General features: G+C 42.3%; 1 protein-coding gene across 9 annotated transcripts in view; it reads right to left on the bottom strand.

Moving 5' to 3' along the window:
- RAF1 (Raf-1 proto-oncogene, serine/threonine kinase) overlaps positions 1-18909 on the bottom strand; it is a 97120-nt gene that overhangs the window by 70259 nt on the left and 7952 nt on the right. For 2 of the 9 annotated variants that reach the window (XM_054035738.1, XM_054035737.1), the window contains exon 2: positions 9272-9339. The exons of 6 other annotated variants lie outside the window; for them this stretch is intronic. The gene's annotated coding sequence lies outside the window, so the exon portion shown is untranslated. Of the gene's footprint in view, positions 1-1068; positions 1204-9271; positions 9340-18909 lie in introns of those variants that run through there. One more of the 9 variants, XM_054035739.1, reaches the window with a different exon arrangement.

Genomic DNA, 18909 nt, shown 5'->3' with positions numbered 1-18909 from the left:
AATTAGCTTAAACAGCCTAAGGAGCCTACTGTCCCCTTCGGGTACACACATACCTGACTTCCATCATCACTAATAGGAATTACAGAAGCATCAAAAGAACTGTCTGTGACTATATATTTTTTATTTCTCAACCATAATAATATTTATTGTTCTTGCTCTGGGAATTGTCATTGTGAACAGAGACTACCATGGTCTCAGGTATTGATAAAGGTGACCTACAAAAAAACGTATGCCCACTTTTTTTTTCCTGGCACTTGCCTGGTTTTTCTAAGGTAACAACAAGAAAAGTAAAAAGTCTTCTCTTTCTATGGTTGTATTTGTAATATTAAAAAAAGCACAAAAACCTGACCAAACCTTTATACACAGCAAATGCTGGAGTACAAAACCCTCTCCTTCATTATTCTTTGCAAGTTGCCTTTAAATTAACATTAACCCCTGAAGCAGTTCTCCTATAGCTTTGAAAGAAGAGAGTTTCAGTGGCAGATTGAAACGAGTAATCTGAAAACTACTTTGATTCCAAAAGGCTTCAAACTGCACACAGACAGAAGAAATCCGTCACAAGTCAGACAAGAGGAGCTTTCTAATTATTGGACGGCTGAAAAATATACCACATGACGCTGTCATATGCAACAGGTATAATAGGTCACTTTGAATATAGTAATGCTGAAAGTACCGTATATACTCAATCATAAGCCGGTTTGTTTATAAGACGACCCCCCCCCCCCTCCCAAGATCGATAAGTAAAAATGGAAAAATTTTTATGACCTGTTCATAAGCTGACCCTATAATTCAGGGGTCAGCAAACTTTGGCTCCCGGGCCATCAGGATAAGCCGTTGGCGGGCCGAGATGGTTTATTTACCTCAAGCGTCCGCAGGCACAGAGGTAAACCTAAGTAAACAAAGTGTCCCAGCAGGCCAGCTGCTTACCCTGACGGGACAGCAACTCGTGGGGAAATTTTTTTGGGGGGGAGAAGCTGGGGGTCAGGGGAGTAATGCCTGTGACCACCCCCCACATGACCCCACTCCTAGCCCGGGACCCCCACACTCTCCCCATCCCATCCTTTCCACCTTATCTGGGGAGGGTCAGGGGAGGATGTCTCTGGTCTGGCTGGAGCTACTCCGGCAAGCTGGGCAGTGCGGCCGCAGCATGTTCCAGCGGGCTGGGCCGGGCGGCACGGCCGCAGCGTGCTCCAGCGGGCCAGGCGACGCGGCCACAGCCTGCTCTGAAGGCCGGGCCGAGCAGCATGGCTGTAGCCTGCCAGCCCTGGAGCTGCAGCTGCTTTGGAGGCTGGGGGGGGGGGGGGGGGGAAGAGCAGCATGGCCAGAAGCGGAGAGACTCTGGCCCCACCTCTTCCCTTCTGGCTCTGCTGGCTGTGGTGCCTCTCCTTGCTCCCTCTGTTGGGGGGAGGGGTTGTGTCCCACCTCTCCCTCTCTATACCTGTTCATAAGCCGATCCCCTTCTCTGGTGCTTCCCTTTTTTACTAAAAAAAATTGGGCTTATGAACGAGTATATACAGTAATAAATGTTTAACTATTTCACAGTATCTGGAATACAGTTATTTCTCTTACCATACCAAAACAAAAAAAATCTGCACTATATCATTTGCATTCCAGGGTGCCTTAATGTGCACCTATGTCCTGTTTTGTTAGTATAATCATTCTGTTTTAGTCACAATTTCTAGGCTTAGAGCAGTGTGTACATACTGATATCTGAAGCCTTTGTTGGAAAATCTCTATGCCAGTTCCAATTATACAGCATCATTAAACATTAACTTGATAGTCTTATATTGTGAATGTACCGAAGAATTTCAGAGGGTAAAAATTATATATTTTTTAAAACATGGTTTAGAACAGGGGTTCTCAACCTTTTTCTTTCTGAGGCCCTCACCAACATGCTATAAAAACTCCACAGCCCACCTGTGGCACAACAACTGATTTTCTGCATATAAAAGTCAAGGCTGGCATTAGCAAGTAGCAAGCAGGGCAACTGCCTGGGAACCCACGCCACAGGTGCCCCGGCGAAGCTACATTGCTCAGACTTCGGGCCCCAGGCTTCAGTCCCATGTAATGGGGCTTCGTCTTTCTGCCCCGGGCCCCAGCAAGTTTAACGCTGGCCCTGCTTGGTGTCCCCCCTGAAACCTGCTCGTGGCCCCCCGGTTGAGAACCACTGCTTTAGAATAAACTCCTACCATCTTGAAAATGAAATTAGGTAACTTAGTAAATGGTTTATTCGGTCACATATTCATTTTGTTATTTTAACGTTGCTGTTAGGCTATAACTACACCGCACTTTTGTCGGGCAGGGGTGTGTGTGTCTGGAGGAAAAACGACCGACAAAAGTTTTACTGACGAAAAGCACCAGTATGGACAGCATTTTGTCGGCGGGAGATACTCTACACGGTAGACCTTACAGCTGTGCCGGCTCAGTTGTGCTGCTGTAAAGTACGCAGGTAGACAGACTCAGTATCAATTCTGATCCAACCTCTACCAAAAAAAAAAAAAAAAAAAGACACATTCACATTGAAAACAGAGCAGTTTAAATTTTGGCCCAAATAACCTATCCTTCTGTTTCAGGGGAGACAAATCTTAAAATCACATAAGGCAAGCAATTATTTACAGTAGACTCTCAGAGTTACGAACAACAGAGTTATGAACTGACCGGACAACCACACACCTCACTTGGAACCGAAAGTACACAATCAGACATTAATGGAGACACAAAAAAAGAAAATACAATACAGTACTATGTTAAATGTAAATTACTAAAAAAAATAAAGAGAAAGGGTTTTTTAAAAAGATTTGACAAGATAAGGAAACTGTTTCTATGCTTGTTTCATTTAAATTAAGATGGTTAAAAGCAGCATTTTTCTTCTGCATAGTAAAATTTCAAAACTGAATTAAATTAATGTTCAGTTGTAAACTTTCGAAAGAACAATCATCATGTTTTTTTTTCCACAGTTACAAACACTTCAGAGTTAGGAACAACCTCCATTCCTGAGGTGTTCGTAACTCTGAGGTTCTACTGTAGAATACTTTTTTGCCCCAGCTAGTATCTGTAAGTGTTGAAACTAAATCGATCTTTTCCCCAAGGTCCACACAAATTCATTCCAGCAAAAAGATCTTTGATAGGTTTCAGTCAGAAGCACTTTTATTTTACAGCAATTATTTTGGGAGAGGGAGGTTTATACCTATGCCATCACAAATAGTTGTCCCTCAGTTTACACTCATTCCTGCATCAGTAGATTTCCTTTTTTCCTCCAAATGGCAGTTGATTTTATATTTCACAAATATTTCAGCATTATCCTGAATTAAATATCATATAAGTATAGAATGTATTGCCAGTTTATGTTTTCATATATATTGCTGTACTCTCTACTTATTAATTGCTACCCTAATTGTTTGTTTATATTTAATTATTTTTAATATTTTAAAAAAAATAAGCTCTTCATGTACAAATAGAAATTACTGTTGACTGTGTGCATATTACTGGAAGTGAATAATAACAGTATCAGAACTGTTATCTTTGGGTTCTCAAAAACCATGATTCTAAGCTAAGTTTGGTATCGTCTGCAGGCAATTATAGAAAATTTTCCTAACATGGCAAACAAACCTCAATCAAGGGAGAACTGTATCTCATATTTTATTACTTTGTTTATACCATTCTTTCTTCCCTCCCATCCACAGCCTACCCCAGAATTATACCTTTCAAGCAGAGTTGATATTGGGACTCATGTTTAAAAAAAATTAGGTGCATAAATACACTCTTGATTTTTGCTTATGCAGTAGTTATCAGGATTGCACAGTCAACTCTAATCGTGCAAAAATCATCATATTAGCTATCTGCACACTGACACTGAAAGCACAAAAGAGGCATGTATTTTGCATGTCTAATTTATTAGTTTCTAGATCGTGGAGAATATTATTTATTGAGCAGCCCTGAGACTCCCACTCCAAAGCCAGATATGGAGAGTGTCGAATCCGACCACATGCAGACTCTAATCATGTTTATTACAGCAGGACAAACTAGGAATGGGGCTGGGCCCACTGTGCTAGCCACTGCACAGAGCAGCACACGGTCCCTGCCTTTAAGAGTTTACAATCAAAATTGACAAGACAGGCTGGGGGGGAAAGGACTATAAGTGGAGCTGGTAGCAACGACTATTATTAAGGTTGCCCAACACTTCCCATTATAAGACCTTGATTTCAGTTCCTTATAACTTTGACAAACATTAACCAATTTGAGATACCTAGGACCTGATTTTTCAAAGTACTCAGCATTTATGTAGTACTTCATATGTTCAAAGCACAATTTCCACTGACTTCAGTTGCTGCTGGAGTGATCAACATTTCTGCAGGTCTGACCACAGAGTCTCAAGATGGGAACCCAGAAAGTGAGGAACACACAATTGTGAGAAGTCTGGTTTAAGTAGGGTTACCATTCGTCCGGATTTACCCGGACATGTCCTCCTTTTTGTGCTAAAAATAGCGTCCGGGGGGAATTTGTAAAGCACTCACAATGTCCGGGATTTCCCCCTCCCCCGGCACAGCAGAGCGAGCGGCTGGGAGGGCTGCAGGGAAGTCCCGGGCTGGACTCCGGAGCAGCTGGAGAGGAGCTCCGCCCTGCATTCTGAGCAAGTGTCTCAGCACAAAGTGCAGCCCTCCCCTTTTGCAACTGGGAGCGGTTTCTGCCATGCAGGGTAGCAAAACGGGAGCGAGAGCACTTTGTGCTGATACAAGGGCAGCTCTCCCCTGCAACCCGGTCCGGACCAGGGACCGGGTTTTGTTGTGCAGGGCCAGGAACCGGGTTTTGTTGTGCTGGGGAGCTCAGCCACTTGTCCGGCTCGCACAGAGCCCAACACCCTGTTCTGAGCAGCAGGGTAAGGGGGGGCAGGAGAAGGGGCAGGGAGGTTCTGGAGGGGGCAGTCAAGAAACGGGGGGGGGGCTTTTTGGGGGGAGTGGAGAAAGTTTTGGGCAGTCAGGGTACAGGTAGGGGGTAGGGTCCTGGTGGGCAGTTGGGGGGGGGGGTCTTAGGAGGGGGCAGTTAGGGGACAAGGAACAGGGAGTCTTAGGTAGGGGGTGGGGTTCTGGAGGGCAGTTAGGAGCAGGGGTCCCAGGAGGGGGCAGTCAGGGGACAAGGAGCGGGGGGGGTAGGGGGCTGGGAGTTCTGGGGGGGAGCTGTCAGGGGGCAGGGGTGGGGAGAGGGATCGGAGCAGTCAGGGGACAGGGAGCAGAGGGGTTTAGATGGGTTAGGAGTTCTGGGGGGGGCTGTCAGGGGGCAGGAGTGCGGAGAGGGATCGGAGCAGTCAGGGGACAGGGAGCAGAGGGGTTTAGATGGGTTGGGAGTTCTGGGGGGGGCTGTCAGGGGGTGGGGAGTGGTTGGATGGGGCGTGGGAGTCCCAGGGGTCTGTCTGGGGGTGGGGGTGTGGATAAAGGTTGGGGCAGTCAGGGGACAAGAGGCAGGGAGGCTTAGATAGTCCTGGGGGGCAGTTAGGGGCAGGGGTCCCAGGAGGGGGTAGTCAGGGGACAAGGAACGGGGGGAGGGTTGGGAGGTCAGGGGGGGCGGGAAGTGGGAGGGGCAGGGGCGGGGATAGGGCGGGGCTCCTCCCGTCCTCTTTTTTGCTCGCTGAAATATGGTAACCCTAGTTTAAGTAACTTGCCAAGCATCACACAGGAATTCTGTGGCAGAAGCAGGGAACAAATCCAGTTCTCCAGGACAGCATTTATCGGCCTTAATTATGAGACAGTCCTCCTCCAATTCCCACTTCAGTCTTACACACTTTCCAACTTTTCTAATAAAAGAGGCAAGGACCCTACAAACAACAAGCTTCTTCAGTACGCAACCCTGATTTCCCCAGAGCATAGTGGAAAAAATATAGTTTCGTGTAATTAAAGGCTGTATCATAATGCACAAACACAGGGGGGCTGAATTAAGGCAACCGTAATACTGGCATTTCCTAACTTTTGAGTGCTTTACTTTGCAAACTTAATATTTTAATGTAACGTGTGTGTGTGTGTGTGTGTGTGTGTAATATAATACACAACCAAAGTAAAGCATGTGATGGCAACAAATGTTATATCAGTTCCAAGATTTTTTTTCAGGGGGGGTGTGGGGGACAGAAAGGGAACGGTAGATTTAGTTAGGAGGGGATAAAGTGGCAAGAAATGTGAAGGTAGGAAAGGGGAGCAAGATGAGGGTAAGGACAGATATGGAGTAAAGCTGAGTTGAAGAGACTGTGAGGGAGAGCTGGACAAATAGCTGAACAGCACAAGGCACAAAGTCCAGTCAAAATTGTTGAAAGTTCTCTGAATGTCTGATGGTCTTTCCTTTAGCTGCTTCTGCAGCTGCTCCCCTGTACAGTTCTGGGTCTGAGCGTATGCTGGCATTGGTGTGGCCACCATTTTATTCCATTCCCTCCCCCCCCCCCCCCCCCCGCCCCGAATCACTGCTTTGGCTGTTTCTGCAGCTGCACCTTCTGGCTGGAATCTCTAGCTGATTCCTCTCTGCAGCCTCTGCATGTTGATAGAAATTCTGTCTTTTGGCCTCACCTCTACAGCACACTCCCCTGCTTTACACACTTTTTTCTTCTTGGAACAGGGTGCAATTGTGAGGATGTTACCATATTATTGTTAAGAAACAACAAATATGATCAAATATGAAAACATTATGTGGTGTGGTATGCTCAGTTCAGATAAGAAATAATTTACAATACAGCGGGGCGAGGTTGTTTTTATTTTTTGTATTTTTAACCAATAAGCCAGAATTAACCACATAATGTTTAAAATTGAAGACTTAAACATAGCATGAGCCCCAATATTTCTGAATCCCTGAGAAAAACAGTACCAAGTTTAAGATTACAGTTATAACAAAATGAACATAAATCTAGCATTCAGCATGTTTTATGCAACTTTCAAGAACTGAGTTAGTAAGCTATTAAATACTAAAGAGAAAAGCTTTGAAACAAGACTCAGGGGAAAGTTTTACACTCCATGCCCTACTGTACCCATGTCAACTAGTCTGCAAAGTTCACACAGTTGTAAAATCAACTGCTGTCAAAGTCCAAGATGCAATACCAAAATTCAGGTGTCCTTAAGGCTCTCCCAACCACCTCTTGCCATACACTATTTTAAACCGCAATTTTGTAAGCATTTAGCAGGAAAGCAAGTGCAGTCAGCTGTAGTACTTCACCCACATTAAGAAAAAATGTTCAGTCAGCAAACACTGAATTCTTATGATTTAGGACTTTTTGCTTTGGGGAGGGATGGCTTTGAAACCCCGCCCCCATCACGATGCAATAAGAAATGAAGTGGTTGAGACTTGCGTTCCCTCCAAAGCTTAGTGCTAACTCCAGCATTAGGAAAAATTAATGTAGAGAAGAAAAAACGAAACCCCCCTCTAAATATTATGAGAAAGCCATCCACTTCTGCAGAATTAAAACTTTAATTTAAACAATATTAATAAACTACCTTCATAGATGTATTGATAAACTTCCAAAAAGTAACCCACACAGAAAACTGCACTACACTGGGTTATGAGTCTGCAGACAAACAGACTAAGTGCCTCTGTTAATGCTCACTGCTTTGCCAAGCAGCAGCAGAATGAAAGTCAGTGAAGAGTTTAGTGGGTTTCACTGCTGCTTTTCAGAACCCAGGGGGACAATGGTGAAACTCTCATGGAAAGAATCAGGTTAATTTTGCTTTGCTGCTGCTTGAGAAACCTCAAAGCAGCAGTAAAGTCTGGCAGTGGAGTTACTCATGGGAAAGGAGAAACCAAACAAACTAAGTGAGCAATACATTCATTAGAACAGGGGTTCTCAAACTGGGGGTCAGGACCCCTCAGGGGATCGTGAGGTTATTACATGGGGGGTCCCAAGCTGTCAACCTCCACCCCAAACCCTGCTTTGCCTCCAGCATTTATAATGGTGTTAAATATATAAAAAAGTGTTCTTAATTTATAAGGGGGGCGGGTCACACTCAGACTTGCTATGTGAAAGGGGTCACCAGTAAAAAGGTTTGAGAGCCACTGCATTAGAACAAGTAACCATGACTCTTATAGCAGCTAGGACTCTGGAAGAAGAGTAGCATAACACAGACGTAACCCTTCCACACAGACCCTAGCTGAACAGCCAGGAGACTCTGAAGTTACAGGAAGGAAGATAAGGAAACCCTTCCAGCAGCCAAGGCTGGGGAAAGCATGAAAATTACAGACACCTGCTAGCCAGAAGACAGAACCATAAGCAGGGCCTAGACCAGGGATGGGCAAACTACGGCTCGGGGGCCGCATCTGGCCCTTGAGATGTTTTAATCCAGCCCTTGAGCTCCTGCTGGGGAGCGGGGTCCAGGGCTTGCCTGGCTCTGGCACTCCAGCTGGGGAGCAGCGTCCAGGGCTTGCTTTGCTCTGCGTGGCTCCCGCAAGCGACAGCATGTCCCCCCTCCAGCTCCTACATGTAGGGGCAGCCAGGGGGCTCCGCATGCTGCCCCTGCCCCAAGTGCCACCCTGCAGCTCCCATTGGACAGGAACCACGGTGCCTGAGGATGGGGCAGCGCGCAAAGCCACCTGGCCGCGCCTCCGTGAAGGAGGCGGAGGGGGGACATGCCGCTGCTTCTGGGAGCTGCTTGAAGTAAGCCTGCACCCCTGGATCCCGCTATGCCCCAACCCCCTGCCCCAGCCCTGATCCCCTCCTGCCCTCCGAACCTCTCAGTCCCAGCCCGGAGCACCCTCCTGCATCCCCAACTCCTCATGCCCAGCCCCATCCCATAGCCCACACTCCCAGTTGGAGCCCTCACCTCCTCCCGTACCTCAACCCCCAATTTCTTGAGCATTCATGGCCCGCCATACAATTTCCATACCCAGATTGACCCTTGGGCCAAAACAGTTTGCCCACCCCGGCCTAAACAGAACTCTTATAAGAATCCCAGAACCAGCACTCTTCCCTTCCCAGCAACTGAAGTTGAGGTGAAAGACTATTTCTCATCAAAAGCTTGGTGGAACCACAGGACCTTGCTGGTGCACCAAAATACATCTCCTCCCGTTCTATACCTACCTCTGGCTAGGATATTCACTCCTATATTTAACAGGTGTCCAATAATTTTTTCTAGCCCCTCCCAAAAGATGTATAAAAGCAGACATTAAAAATCTGTAAAAGTGCAACCTCTCTCAGTACTGCTTCCATATTTTCCAGAACATACAGTCCTAAAATTGTAAATGTAAGTGTAAAACTGTTGTGGTCTTTTTTGATCTTCACTCAACACAATTATTTTAAGGTCCATCATACCTGAATTGTGCCACACCCAAGGCTGAACACCTGCCTCCTCAATTGCGCTGCTGGTAGAAGACGAGCAGCTGGTGGAAAAAACAATAAAACCTGAATGAAGTGGCAAACTTTAAAAAGAAAGATTCCTTGAAGCCATAGTAGCAGCATAATGGGCTGACGAAGTGATTAAGGCAGGGGTGGGCAAACTATGGCCTGCAGGCCGAATCTGGCCCGACAGTTGTTTTAATCCCGGAGCCTGCCCCTGAGCCTCTCCCTGTGCCCCAACCCCCTGATCCTCCTCCTGCCGTCTGAACCCCACAATCCCAGCCCAGAGCACCTTCCTGCACCCCAAACCCTTCATCCCCAGAGCCCGCACCTCCAGCCAGGGCCCTCACTCCCCTCCCCCCCACCAGCACCCCTTTCCCCCACCCCAGCCCGGAGCCCCCTCCTGCACCCTGAACTCATTTCTGGCCCCACCCCAGAGCCCACACCCCCAACCAGAGCCCTCACCTCCTCCCGCACCCAACCCCAATTTTGTGAGCATTCATGGCCCGCCATATAATTTCTATTCCCAGATGTGGCCCTCGGGCCAGTACATTTGCCCACCCCTGGATTAAGGGCTGGTCTACACTAGAGAGCTAGGTCAACCTAGCTATATTGCTTGAGAGATGTAGCTACAGCATAGACAGTACTGGGTCGAAGGACGAATTCTTCTGTCAAACTAGCTACCACCTCTTGGAGAGGTGGATTTACTATAGTGATTGAAGAACTCCTTCCATCGCTGTAGTATCCATGCTATAGCATTGCAGCTTCAGTGCTGCAGCTGTGCTACTGTAGCATTTCTAGTGTAGACATCCCTTAAGATACTGATTCAGAGTAAATACATTTAAAAAACTCAAAGGGACTGAGCTATAATCCAGTCCTGCATTTCTATGATTTGTTCATATTTCTGAACCAGAATACATTAACAATTATCAATTGAACTACAATATTATAAGCAAAAAGAAAGCCGCCTGCTGGATAAAGGTCAAAATTAACACTTACACACCTAAAGTTAAGTGTGCAGTCTTCAGTAACTATTATCACTGGCTAATGAAAACAAATGCCTTACTGAAGATGGATATTGTTTGTGTATTTACACCAGTTCTAATTGTTTTGCACAAATAGAGAACATCCCAAGATTTTTAAAAAGTGTGTGATGTGTGACTATCAGTTGGCTAACCAGGTGGAAGGGACTAGTTGTGGGAAAAGGTTATATTTAAATCTTTGTACAACAGTAAAAAGAAAGAAGGGAAAAGGCATTTTACAAATCTCAAACTTCATATTAACTATACATAATGAGAGCTTCCAGACCACCAGACTAAACATTCCTTGGCGAGGGAGTGTGAAATTGTTAGCTGTTCAGACTAAACATTTACCTTTTACAAGCCAGAAAAAAAAATAGACAGGATATTATAGATGCAAAGTAATTTCAAGGTAACAAAAATAATTTCCCTAGAATTATCCAGTTTAAAGCTCTGACATTGTACATTATGGCCACTCAAATCAGGTGTACCAGGCTCAGGACATGGGAGATTAACTCATTGTGGGAGTCTATACAGATGGTAAGAGGTTTTGTCAGTCCTTTGTCACAAACAAAATCAGCACTGAGAGGATGGTGAGCCTGGCACACAGCAAATTCCCAATTACAGCTCCTCTAGCAGCAATAGAGCCAGCAAAAGAGAAGGTGTCTCTGGCCAGCGCGGGGAGTGGAATTACTCTCTTCCTACCCTTTGCATACAGGTAGATAAAGTATGTATGTAAGACGTGGGAGATAATTTTCCTGCTCTGCTCACAGTGATGAGGCCTCAGCTGTAGTACAGTGTCCAATTCTGTATGCCACACTTTATGAAATGTGTGGACAAATTGGATACCATCCAGAAGAGAGAGAAAAAATGATAAAAACACATGGCCAATGAAAAAAGGTTAAAAAAAATGGACATGGTTAGTATTGAAAAAAAAGACTAAAGGCAATGGGATAACAGTCTTCAAGTTCGTTAAGGGTTGTTATAAAGAGTACGGTAATCAATTGTCCTCCATTTCCACTGAAGGTAAGATAAGAAATAATGGGCTTAATCTGCAGCAAGGGAGATTTAGATTGGATATTAGGAAACAATTTCTAACTGAAAAGGATAGTTAAACTCTGGAATAGGCTTCAAGGGAGGTTTTGGAATCCTCATCATTGGAGGTTTTTAAGAAGAGGTTGGACAAATATCTATCAGGTATGGTCTAGGTTTACACAGTCCTGCCACAATGCAGGAGGTTACACTTGATAAATAACAAATAAGTTAATGGAGATATCCTATCTCCTAGAACTGGAAGGGTCATCAAGTCCAGCCCCCTGCCTTCACTAGCAGAACCAAGTTCTAATTTTGCCCCAGATCCTTAAGTGGCCCCCTCAAGGACTGAACTCACAACCCTGGGTTCAGCAGGCCAATGCTCAAACCACTGAGCTATCCCTCCCTCCCTAATGATGATCTCTCAAGCTCTGATCCAGCCCTATGATCTCATAGAGAAGAGCAGCAGGCAGGATTTTTCCATTTTTATACTTTTACTGATAGGAAGAGATTTAATTTTTGATGTTCATTACTTTAACTTTTTTATTTCCAGGGTGGTTGGTGGTTTTCCTCTTTCCTTCTGTGTTCTTCGTTCTCTTTTAACATGTTTACATTATGCATAAAAAGGTTAAATTCCATTACATTTCTAAGAGCTGTTTGGGAAAGGATTTTTATTTACCAAAAATAGAAACAATTTTCAGACTTTTCAATGGAGAAGAATTTAGACACAATATACACAAATTCCATTTAACAAAGAGCGAGAAGGAGCATAAGATGGCACTGACACACTAAGTGAATTGCAAAGGAAAAATTTGACTTATTACTCTCTTGCTTCTTTATGATGTATAAAGATGGTGAGAGGGGTTCCCTCCATATTCTTCCAAACCATCCACAAGGGCAAAACCCAGGGATTGCCAGAATTTATTTCCTCATATTTGTAAGAGTTTGTCTACGCTTAAAAGTTTTGCTGCCTTAACTATGCGGGCATTATTAAAGTGGCAAAAACACCACTATTCTGGATGTGCTTACATCAGTATAAAAGTGCTTCTACGAATAGAACTTAAATCAGATTTGGGAACCAAAAGAAGCTATATCAATATAAAGCATTTTATATGAGTATAACTATACTAGGGCTTGTCGCTGAATAACTTTGTCAGGGGGAAAAAAAAGAACAGCCCTTACCAACATATAGCTGTGCTGGTAAAAACTAAGTGTAGGCAAGACCTAAGGTAAAAGCAAATAACTTTCTTTATAAAGGGATCTTTCAGGCCATCTTAATTTAAAAAAAAAAAAAAGGGGGGGGGGGGAGAGAGAGACAGAAGATGGTGCAAATCCACTCTTTAATAATTCCTCCACAGGTCTCCTTTACCACCACCCAAGATGGTTGATTTTTGGTTTTCTTTTTTTAAAAACTAAGTTCGATGAGCTTCAGGAAGCAATGCAAGACTTCCATTTATCCAGGCCTTAATTAGCTGAGAAGAGCCCACTGCAGTATAATATATTGCTTTAACTTCATAAGAACAAAAATGTTATCACTTTTAAAGCAACTAGGTGTTAAGAGATAGAGATGTTTCTAAAATGTAAAATAAAGCTCATGTGAGTAAATATTTCATAGAAGATTAGTCAATTTTTATAACCCTTTCACACTAAAAAAAAAGCCAGAAATCTATTTGTTCAAAGTTGATGTTTGTGTTCTTGAAACTACAACTCAGTCAAATGGGACTGTTGGTTTACAGAGCAAGCTAGCAATACAAAGATACAATATAGCATCACATCTTTTATTATCTTACAAAAAATAGGGAGCAAATAAAAAATAGGATACAATACAGCCTAAGAAAAGCCTTACTACTATCAGACTTACAAATCAGTAAACACTATATTATATTTTTGTGTCTACATATCAACACAAAATAGGATGCAATGAACCAACTAACTCACAATTAACTATTTTCCTAAACCAACAAAGTAGAAAGAACAAGAGAGTTTTCACATTCTTCTACATTAATTGCTTTTAAAATATATCTGGGCATGGGTCAAGATATGTTTCTAAAACCTGAGCCAAACCTAATACATGATAATACTCTAGAGTTTTATTAGCTCCAAACTGTTTGGACAGCTCTATAACTACTTTTATTATTCTTATTTTACAGTTTACCATACCAGACAGGTGAACAAAGCAGCCTACATAAAATGGTAAACAAGTTCCAGATCCTATATGTGAAAAAGTTGTTTGCTATTCTGTCAATCATTTGTTAATATACCCTCACAAGTGTCCAGAAAGTATGTTCTAGAGGGTGTTGCCAAAGAATTCCACCTCTATTTGGTATGGTAAGCCAGATGCCCCACACGATCTTATGCACACATTTCCCTGAACTACACCTCTACCTCGATATAAGGCGACCCGATATAACACGAATTCGGATATAACACAGTAAAGCAGTGCTCGCAGGGGGGGTGGGGGGCTGCGCACTCCAGTGGATCAAAGAGTTCGATATAATGCGGTTTCACCTATAACGTGGTAAGGACAGCATTATATCAAGGTAGAGGTGTATAAAGATTTCTTTTATAGGGATGCTTATACAATGGCTCCAAATTCCATGAACCTAACCCATTATGAGGAAGACCAAAAGAGGTCTTCCTCATAATAGACTTCTTGGTTCACAGGAAGAGCAATGTCCACTTACAAAATGCTGCTGCAACTAGGATTTATGGCAAGTCTGGAAAACCAAATTATGAGTTAATGAGGCTTACCATTATTTGTGACAGACCTATACTTGTGCAGAAAGATAGATGCTATCAGGAGAAAGAGAACATGTAAATAAAAGAGACAAAACTTACCTTCTGCACTATCGTGCACAAAGCAAAATATTGTACAAGATTGATTAAAAACTATGGTTACATTGCACTTCACCCAAACTGTATTTCTTACAAAGCACAAATCTGCACAACTATATCTATCATATCAGATGTCAGGTACTTCTGAAAAGCCACGAGCCACATTTTATTCAGTAGCCAAAGAGTGCATGCATAGCAAATGACACTGAAGAGATGCCCTTCCTACAGGAAAGTGACCCAGGACTCATACAGAATGGAAAAAGAATCTATACTTTTAATCTTTGGTAAAGTGACTGGAGTCCTATGGAATGAAACCCTGAGGTACAACACCTGGTGAATATAAACAAAAATCAGAGCTATTCAAAAACAAAACTGACAGCTGTATAATACACCACACTGAAACCATTACTTGGATATTACAAGTATTACCTAAATATAGGAGTTAATTTTATTTCCTCCTACACTATCACGGCAAGTTTTCAGGACTTTCTAAGCCTTGGGGAAGGAGTTGTCAGTCGTTTTAGGCAACATTTCAGTGAAAAGACAGTGAATTTATAAGGCTAGATTGTGTGATATATGGAGACCAATGAATTGTAATACTGTCCCCAATTCAGCATGATGCTTAAGCCCTTAATTAATCTCATTTTACTCAAAGTATCATGATTAAATCTCACTGAAGTCAAGTCAAGCACTTGCTAAATGCTTTGCTGATCAGCAATAGGATTACTCCTTTTTAAAGTTCCTACAATTAAGCACCTTGCTGAACTGGGGCTGTTGTTGCCAAGCACTGGTTCAAGAAAATGCAGTACCAAATTAGAACTTTGAGGGGCATAAAAGTAGTTATAATACTTAAACCTGCACTTGAGGAGAAAAAATTTCTAGGAAACCTAGACAGGTCTTAATAATTAAGACTTGAGGCTCAGATTGGGCAAAGGAAGAACTGTAAACCAAGGGTACGTGTATAGAGATGTCTTATCTAGTCTAGACGCAATAAATCGATCCCGGAAGTGCTCGCCGTCAACACCAGTACTCCTGCTCCGCGAGAGGAGTACGTGGAGTCAACGGGGGAGCCTGCCTGCCGCGTGTGGACCCGCGGTAAGTTCGAACTAAGATAGTTCGACTTCAGCTACATGAATAACATAGCTGAAGTTGTGTATCTTAGTTCGAAGTGGGGGGTTAGTGTGGACCAGCGGCAAGCATCAATCAGAAAAGCTGTAAGTTCTCATTACTGCTGCTGGAAAACTAAAAGGAGTGAAAATAACTTTTGGCCCCAGAATCCCCATCCTAGACTAGCATACACTTCCTAAAATAATCCAACGCTGACTGAGGGCTAGTCTACAGTGGCAGCGCTTTAACGTGGTTCGTGTGGGTGCGGCAGAGCGCTGGGAAAGATCTCCCAGCGCTCTAAAAAAAAAAAAAAAGCCACCTCCACGAGATGCGTGGCTCCCAGTGCTGGGAGCACAGCTTGCAGCATTGGGGCACTGTCTATACTGGCACTTTACAGCACTGAAACTTGCTGCACTCAGGAGGGTGTTTTTTCACACCCCTGAGAGAGAGAAAGTTGCAGCCCTGTAAATTGCCAGGGTAGACAAGCCCTGAGTTAGAGGGTAAAATCCCATGGAAGACCAGGAAATAGAAGAGAAACAAAATGCCAAAGATAGGACTTTGTAATCTCACGATGTTTCTAGCCAGAGATGAGCTCTCATCTATCACCTGAACAGCTGAAAGCTGCACGAGACTAGTCTGAAGCAAACTCCAGACGACACACAGAATTAGAAGAATTATTTATTGTTTTCCAAGTCAGAGAGTCTGCTTATTTTGAAAGCAGGTTAAAACTGAACTGACCTATCTACCTGCCAGTTTTGACATGTACATTTTTCCAATTTCATATCGCACACACTTTGCTACAAAGACAAGCATTTCAGGAGGCTGGCTGTATGCATGTTTTACAATGAAAACATAAATGGAGACCAAAAAAGCCAGCCTGTTCTTGGTTTGCAATGGGAACCAACAGATGCATACAGACACAAGCCATTTGTTTAATCACATCAACAACTTTGTAAATTATAGCAACACTGCACATTAATCTGAGAAAAATTAACGTTTTGTTCTTAACAATTTTGTCTGTACCAACTAAAGAGAAATAAAGACCATTTTAATAAAAACCTCTTGTAATGTTCTTGTTTAAAAATCAACTCAGTACGTTCATTATAAAAGCAAAATCGAGTACTGGTTTCCTTCTATAAGTTCATCACTTTGCATTTTAAAAAATTTATTTAAACTTATTTTTTACCTGATATTGTAACTTTTAAAATTCTACTTACCATAAATATACATTTCTAAAGTCTAATAGCATGCCCAACAGTTTGCAATCAGCAAAGTTTTAAATCACAATACCCACCAACACTATTAGAAAGAAGCACTTCTATTCAAAATAAAGGCATATTATATTTAATAAATTCAAAAACCACAGCAGTGCAGTGTTGTAGTTAAGATTACATAATCATGAAAGTTAGAAAAATCAAAGTTATGGTTACATGGCAATAACTTGTATACATGTGGTATTTTCTATTAGCCTACTACTTTTGCAACACTACAATCATAACAGAAGTAGCATTTTCATTATATGCTCCAGTTTTCACTATTATCAGTCTTCTAGTTGAAGTGTTTCATCTCTGGCAGGACTTGAAAAATCTACTCACAGTGTGGAACGTTTACCCTAGAGAATGAAGAATCTTAGGCTACAGATTTTGCAGAATATAAACATTTTTTTAAACTGATTTAAATTTCAGGTTAACAGTTTCAGACACTATGCCCATTCCTGTGTCACGAGGCCAATTGTTGTTGTTTTACAATCATATTGCCTCCTTTTAAAAATGTTTCTCCCTAGATGCTCTGGGAAAAAACTAAAACACAGGAAATACTCAACATACAAGGGAATCTCTAAAACTGACTATTGACCAGCTTCTGTCAAATGCAAAGTACACAAACAAAAGAAATGGAGAAAAGTATTTCTTTCAGCTGTAGTGGTCATTTTATTTGTGACAATACAAACTATGTTCTGACATATGTGATTTTAGGTTGGCAGCATCTGGTTAATCTCTCAAAGTTTCTTCAGCATATACTATAAATTGGCAAAACAAAGTAATTCCAGTTACTGTCCTGTAATTTAAAATCATAAGGGCAGATCTTACTGGAATAGGTAAAAATAGCACTAGTGAACATGCCAAAGGGGAATCTTTCCACTATATGGCCACTGCTTAGATTGCAACATAAGCTGGCTCTCTCTTCATAACTTAACTGCCTATGCATGTGCTACACACTAAACACAGTAAACTTAAAGCTTGAGACTAGAAAAGTAAGACAGGAAAGTAACTCGCCTTCAGTTAAATTTAAATCTACTACATTACTGTGCCCTGTATACTTTTTTCCAGCAAACCATTATTGGTTATCTGCGAGTTCTACACTGACATCCCTATTGTTTCATAAAATTATATGAGTCTAGAACCTTATATTTTGTCATTTGAGATTAACAAACCATAAAACAAGAGGATCAAAATGCTCTGCTTCTGTAGGACAAGCTCATTCTACACACACAGGAGTCCCTTGTATTCCTCCATTCCCTTCTTTTCTATTTCAGGGACACCCTGCAATCCCCACCACTGCTTTACATCAAGGGCTCTGTGCTCACCCCCATTCTCTATTCTCTCTCCCACCATTATTTCTTTTCTTTCTGCCTGGGAAGTAAGTCATTCAGGGTGTTAACATTTTAAACCCTGTTGGGACCATGGGCAGGACTGAGAAATGATGGGGTGAGGTATTGTTATGGTGGAAAGCGTTAATAGTTGATCTATAGACAAGAGTGGTTGAAGCTGCTAGGTCTCCCATTTCCTCCTTCTGGTTTTCCGATTTTCATCAGTAAGGTTCTGCCCCAATATGTAAACCGTTCTCTGAAATTCTGGAATTCACGGGATGTAGCAATGTTCCAAATATATCACATGACAAACAAATGCCATCAAGTTGAGTGTAGTGCCTCAGCCACTATTAAAGCTTCTTTTCATCTTTCTTGGATAAACAAACAATGCAAAAACATTTAACTCTTATTAAGACTGATGACTAACACTGTTCTTTTTTTAATATTTATTATTTGTATTCCAATAGCATGCACAATGAACCAAGCCTGTCCAATCATACAGAAAGATTCTCTGCTCTAAAGAGGTTACACTTTAAGCTTTTCTGAGGGAAGGGAGGGACGAGGGGGGAGAAGAGGTTTTGGCACATTTGTCATCCTCTGTCTAACTTTACAGACTTGGTTTAAAAGAACATTGCAATGTACCAAAAGATATTCTAACCACTAAAATCACAATTAAGAGCTAGTAATTTAACTATATAAAATAGGATGATGAACTTAAAAAGAAAACTGCTATCTTCATAAGGTTAAAAGTAGATTAGAACTGAGAAAACTCAGCTTCCATCAGAATCCATTGAAAGGTCAATTTCAAAGTTGTCTTATAGTAAATATTTTATAACTTTGAAGTTAATTTTATGGTTTTAGAATTGTGGCTAGAAACTGGTTTTCAACCTAACATCAGGCCCACATCCTCTGTTACAAATGAGGTCAATTTTTCAGTAAAAGAGTGACCAACAGATTTTTTTAAAAAAATCAAATTCTTATCATTAATACATCAAAAACATTTTTCAATTGGTGGCCAGTTTAAATGCAACATA

This window comes from Malaclemys terrapin, chromosome 7, assembly GCF_027887155.1.
Source record: "Malaclemys terrapin pileata isolate rMalTer1 chromosome 7, rMalTer1.hap1, whole genome shotgun sequence".
Taxonomy (NCBI): domain Eukaryota; kingdom Metazoa; phylum Chordata; order Testudines; family Emydidae; genus Malaclemys; species Malaclemys terrapin.
The sequence above is the reverse complement of the archived record's forward strand: the minus strand, read 5'-3'. Positions and strand labels throughout refer to the sequence as shown.